Here is a 6,848-nt window from a genome sequence, read left to right as displayed (position 1 = left end):
CAGGGGGGCTGTGTGTGAGGACATTACAGGGGGACATAAAGGGGGACTGTGTGTGGTCACATTACTGAGGGACATTACAGGGGGACTGTGTGTGGGGACATTACTGGGGGACATTACAGGGGGCTGTGTGTGGGGACATTACAGGGGGCTGTGTGTGGGGGACATTACTAAGGGACATTACAGAGGGATATGTGTGGGGGACATTAGTAAGGGACAGTACAGGGGGACTTTACAGGGGGGCTGTGTGTGGGGATATTACTGGGGGGGGTGTGGGGACATTACTGAGGGACATTACAGGGGGACTGTGTGTGGGGACATTACTGAGGGACATTACAGGGGGTTGTGTTTTGGGGACACTACATGGGGAAAAAGGCGGATCTGTGTGGGGACATTACAGGGGGACTGTGTGTGAGGACATTACTGGGGGACATTACAGGGGGATATGTGTGGGGGACATTACTGGGGGACAGTACGGGGGGATATGTGTGGGGGACATTACAGGGGGACTGTGTGTGAGGACACTACTGAGGGACATTACAGGGCAGCTGTGTGTGGGGATATTACTGGGGGGTGTGTGTGGGGACATTACATGGGAGCTGTGTGTGGGGACATTACTGAGGGAGATTACAGGGGGACTGTGTGTGGGGACATTACAGGGGGTTGTGTTTTGGGGACACTACATGGGGGAAAAAGGCGGATCTGTGTGGGGACATTACAGGGGGGCTGTGTGTGGGGACATTACTGAGGGACATTACAGGGGGACTGTGTGTGAGGACATTACTGGGGGACATTACAGGGGGCTGTGTGTGGGGACATTACAGGGGGCTGTGTGTGGGGGACATTACTAAGGGACATTACAGAGGGATATGTGTGGGGGACATTGCTAAGGGACAGTACAGGGGGGCTGTCTGTGGGGGACATTACAGGGGGACTGTGTGTGGGGACATTACTGGGGGATATTACTAAGGGACATTACAGGGGGATTTGTGTGGGGGACATTACTGGGGGACAGTACAGGGGGGATGTGTGTGGGGGGACATTAAAGGGGGACTGTGTGTGAGGACACTCCTGAGGGACATTACAGGGCGGCTGTGTGTGGGGATATTACTGGGGGGCTGTGTGTGGGGACATTACATGGGAGCTGTGTGTGGGGACTGTGTGTGGGGACATTACAGGGGAGCTGTGTGTGGGGACTGTGTGTGGGGACATTACAGGGGGTTGTGTTTTGGGGACACTACATGGGGCTGTGTGTGGGACATTACTGAGGGACATTACAGGAGGGCTGTGTGTGTGTTGCATTACAGGGGGGCTGTTTGTGGGGATACTACTGGGGACATTACAGTAGGGCTGTGTGTGTGGCATTACAGGGGGCTGTGTATGGGGGACATTACTGAGGGACATTACAGTAGGGCTGTGTGTGGCATTACAGGGGGGCTGTTTGTGGGGATACTACTGGGGACATTACAGTAGGGCTGTGTTTGTGGGACATTACAGGGGGGCTGTGTATGGGGGACATTACAGGGGGGCTGTGTGTGGGGGACATAACTGAGGGACATTACACGGGGCTGTGTGTGGGGGACATTACAGGGGGGGCTGTGTGTGGGGGACATTACTGAGGGACATTACAGGGGGTTATGTGTGGGGACATTACAGGGGGGCTGTGTGTGGGGGACATTACGGGGGGGCTGTGTGTGGGGGACATTACAGGGGGGCTGTGTGTGGGGGACATTACAGGGGGGCTGTGTTTGGGGGACATTACAGGGGGGCTGTGTGTGGGGGACATTACAGGGGGGCTGTGTGTGGGGACATTACAGGTGGGCTGTGTGTGGGAGACATTACTGGGGGGGGGGTTTGTGGGGGATTGTGTGAGGGCATTACTGGGGGGCTGTGGGGACATTTCCTGGGGGTGTGTTCACACGTGGCAGTAGGACGGGCCTCGGTTTGATCTCACATTAGTTTCCAGTGAAACGCATGTGATCGATAACGAGCACCTGGTATCTTGTATTTGTGTGAGCGCAGCCTTACAGTATTTTGGGAAAGTGTTAGGGGCAGCAGTAGGATAACATTGTCAGGTTGTGTTCACACGCAGTTACAATCAGTTTTCAGGTGGTTTTAGGCGCACAGGTACAAGACATGATCTGAACGGGTGAATTCGAGTTTGAAAAGGAAACCTGTTCCACAAATGTTTTTCACTTGTTAAAAATAACAAAACGGCACCTAAAACCATCTCAAAACTGATTGTGATGCTTTTGTAACTGCAAGATGTCAGTGCTATTTCAGAGAACCAAGATTTCGGGACAATGAAGGACATAAAGGGGCAGATTTACTTACCCGGTCCATTCGCGATCCAGCGGTGCGTTCTCTGCGGAGGATTCGGGTCTTCCGGTGATTCACTAAGGCAGTTCCCCCGATGTCCACTAGGTGTCGCTGCTGCGCTGAAGTTCATTGGATTTCACTGAAGTTCATGTCCTCCGCTGGATTAGGCGGTTTTTAACAATCCGATTGCATGCGCCAAAGTCCCGGGGCAATTCAGGGAAAATCGGCGCAAATCGGAAATATTTGGATAGCACGTCGGGAAAACGTGAATCGGGCCCTTAGCAAATGACCCCCCAAAATGTCTGTTTGGTGAACTCCACAGGAAGGAAACATGGTTAAAGAGGAGACCTGGTAATGCAGAGCCTAATAGTGAAATTGACATGTCACCTGCAGTCGCTGGATGTAACAAGAAGGGTTTTTTTCCTGTGTTTTCTTTATCTGTACATACCATCAGTAAAGTTGTTTTTGGCACAACAAAATGTGAGGGGGTATTACTGAATGTACGATACATATGCATTGGGGCCCGTACCCCGGATCTTTTACCACCCTAGCAACGCCAATGGATAGTACGGGTTGACACTGCTCTACCCTCGGACTGCCGGGCAGCTTGAACTTGTTTGGATGTTAGCCGAGTTTCTTTATCCACCATCTATTAATAGCCCCGATACCCCTGAGGATGCCACCTCGAGTGGCGAAACATGTCGGGGGGACTAACTGTGTGTTGATTTTAGCTCAGCAGAATTTAGCAGCCGCTCAAATAGGGAATTAATATAGGGTCTAGAATGCCAAGATAAAATGTAAAAAACTCTATGAGGGACAGCGTTTGAGATAGATCTATAGGAATCCTCCCTTCCCCTCTTCCCCTTAGCACGCAAAACCAGCGTTCAGGGAAATAGACAATCTAGTCTCCCTTGAGACGCTAGGGGCAAAAGAGGGGCATGAAGCACGATATGTGAAGGGAATGCAGCACCTACCTATAACCTAAAACAATAAGGACCGCTTCCCTGGACTAGTGGCTGTGACTTAACCCTATTCACATGTTATGGCTACAGCTTATTAACTGCTGATAGTTTTAACTTCACGTTTATGGATGTAGTATATCCTTTCCATCCTTTTTAGCTCTGAATAATTAAAAGTTAAATTTTAAGTGACCAATGGGTATAACAGTCCTGATTGGACAACCTTTCTCTGTGCAAACAATTGTGTATCTATACCCAGTCGCGTATCGGTCGTAATACATAAACTTCTTTATTTTGTGAATATCCAATTTGGCTTTTTGACAACTCTTTTTGTGGTTTTCCATTGAAGACAAATTAAATGAAGATAATAATACCAAGAATTTCTAATTGCAATCATTTTTTGGAAAAAAACGTAGTATTATCTGACAGAATTGCAGGGATGCCAATACTTTTGGCCACTACTGTAAGTGACAAACATTATGGGATGAATTTATGAATGTGTCTCTGGATCCGATGTGCCAGATTCATCACTGTGATGAATTCTTGTGCAGCGTGAGACTGCCAAATTCTATTTTAGACCTGGCCATCCCCCTTTTCCAGAGACCATGCCCTTTTTTCATAGGGTTTTAAAAATGGTTTTAAAAATGTGGGTACCAAATTACAGCTGAAGTCAGGCCAAAGTGGCTTCATAAATGTCACCCTATGTGTGGAAAGCCAGCACTGGCCATTACCTGGAACAAACCATATATAATGTGAAGTATGGTGGGGGAAGCTTTCTCCACAGCAGGGACTGGAAAGTAGTAAGATTTGATGGGAAAGTAGATGGAGCTAAATCCTGGGGGAATGGGGGAAAACCTCCAGGTTGCAACAACAGAGCGAACAATGGAATGATTTAACTCACAGTATATTAATGTGTTAAAATTGCCCAAAGTCCAGACCTAAATCCCACTGAGAACCTGTGGGTAGAAAATTGCTGATCACAGCTCCCCTTTAAAATATTCATGAGCACTGGTGAAATGAAAGCTGAGTTGTGATTGGTTGCCATGGCCAACTAGAAATATTCTGACTTTCAGACAGTTTGATAAATCTCCCCCCCTATCTTTGTTTTGACTTAGATTGTTGATCTGTTCTGTGTTGCATTGTTTGTCCTGTTTCGTGTCTTCACTTTAGCATAGGGCGGAAACGGAGCCGAGTTACTAACCACTGTTTATGGTGAGCATGCAGGGACTCTTTGGGGGGGTGGGGGACTAAGTTTTTAGGCACACTGAGCTTGTCCATGTTCGGTCATTACATAAACCATTTAAATGTTTTTTTTTTCATAAAATACTTCATTAGGGAAAAAAATGTTTCTCTATTTGCTCCTTCTTATGAGTTTAGTGGCGCTTCTGAAAGCCTTCTCAAGTCAGCACACAGCAGATGCCTAAGGATGGGAGGCTATTGATTTATTCTTTACTAATTCATAGCCTATGCAGTGACTTTCTATTGAGTGTAGTCAGTGAAGCCACATTTATAAGCTTTTTATCTATCAGTTGATAATGTGAATACAAGATATAAGGATGAGAAAGTTGATTTAGACACACTGCTATGATATTGATATTGACAAAAGAATGTATATAATCATTACACCGGTAAAAAAGTGGGAGGTAGAGCCACTGATGTAAAAGTATGACAACAATGCACAAATGGGAAACAAGTTACAAATATACAGTACACCCTTTAAACCATAATAATGTCAATGATGTGAACTTGAGTATTGCGTACAGTACTCAAATAAAAAGAAAACGTTAGCCTTATCGTGATTCAGGTGAGCACTTAGGGAGAATGGTGGGCGGTTATATGGGTTAGACTTGTGGGAAAACTCTGATACTATTTTTTCCTTTGTTCGCTTCATCAGTGATTTATAGATACAGGGGCATGCATGTGAATTTGTATTATTGCTACTTGAACTCAGTAGAAGCGATCCACATGAATCACTGTAAGGATGGATTCACACTGCCGTTGCCCGCCGTACCATAGCATGGCGGGCACGTGGAAGCTCTGCTCACCCCTGCCCCTCTCCATAGGGACATATGGCACCGTATGGCGTGAAAAGATATCTTTTCACGGGGTACGGTGCCGCATGTGTGAGGCTCCGTACCGCTCCCATAGGGCATTGTGCGCCCGTTGCCGTCTATGGGGGACGTATATCGGCTGTATATACGTCACCCATACGGCAGTGTGAATGCAGCCTAAGGCTAACGTTTTCATTTTATTTTAATAGTTAGGTTGACATTATTAAGGTTAAAAGTGTGTACTGTACATTTCCCATTTGTGCATTGGCGTCATAGCATTGCCCTGGTGACACTACCACCCCCTGTTTTATGTTGGTGATTGTTTTTTTTTTTCTGGTTTAATGATTAAAAGTTATGTTTTAGTCTGCTTTACCACTCTAGAGGTTATTGTTGTCTAGTTTTGGAGTGAGGCATACTGTTCTACTTTGTTTGTTTTTGCTTTTATGGTGCAATCCAAAGGCAAATTCCCTTTATTTTCTGGGTCAGTGTGATAACATTTTATAGTTTTTGTTAAGACAAGAAAGGAGGTGCAGGTCCTTATGTTACCATTCCCAGGACCTCTGCGAATGCCTAAATCTAGGTCCTGAACTAAACCATAACTGGGTGACAATCTCTACTCTGGGAATGTGCACATAATTTATGACACACAAACAGAGAAACAAATGTAGAGTCACAAGCATAGTAAGGAAATTCTAGTCAAAACCAAGATGGCAGCAAGTTACAGAATTGTGAGGAAACGAATAGCCAAATAATAAAGTAAGGGTCAGAGTACACAGCAAAAAGCAGAATAGTAAAGGTTCTGCTAGACACCATGAAACAGCAATAATCAGTGAGTGTCCTGAGTATCCCTGCGATCAATGCCTCGGATCGCAGGCACACCGGTGCCCCTCTCCGTGGTGGCGCTGCCTCGTCCCGCACTTACCTCTCCACGATCCAGCTCCCTTCCCGGCTATGCCGTGCAAACGTACGCACTCCCTAGGGTGCGCGTGGCAGCTCTTGAAGATTTAAAGGGCCAGCGCCTGACTGATTGGCGCTGGCCGCTTCCGGAGTTGCTATATAATCTGGCAGTTTCCGGATCGTCAAGCCATTTACGTAGAAGTGAAAGCCCCTCTGTGTTCCTGCATTCCCTACCTGCTTCTGTGTTCCTGTATTCCTTTCCTGTGTTCCTGTTCCCGTGTCACAGTCCGTTCCTGTATTCCTGTTCCAGTCCGTTCCTGTTCCTACGTTCCCACTCCAGTGTTCCCGCTCCAGTGTTCCCGCTCCAGTGTTCCCGCTCCAGTGTTCCTGTTCCCATCTGCATTGACCTCCTGTTGCTGACTTGGACCTTGCTTCTCTGCTGCCTGCCCTGACCCTGTGCTGTACTACGAGACTTTCACCACCTTGGCGGCCACATCAGACTAGTCGCACCTTTGGAACGACCTGGTTGTACCCCGCAGCAGCAAGACCATCCCACTTCACGGTGGGCTCTGGTGAAGACCAGGTGCCACTTAGATTCCGGTTCCAGGTGTCGGCTAGTACCACC

This window comes from Engystomops pustulosus, chromosome 4 (genome assembly GCF_040894005.1).
Source record: "Engystomops pustulosus chromosome 4, aEngPut4.maternal, whole genome shotgun sequence".
In the NCBI taxonomy this organism is placed as follows: domain Eukaryota; kingdom Metazoa; phylum Chordata; class Amphibia; order Anura; family Leptodactylidae; genus Engystomops; species Engystomops pustulosus.
This window is presented reverse-complemented; position numbering follows the sequence as displayed.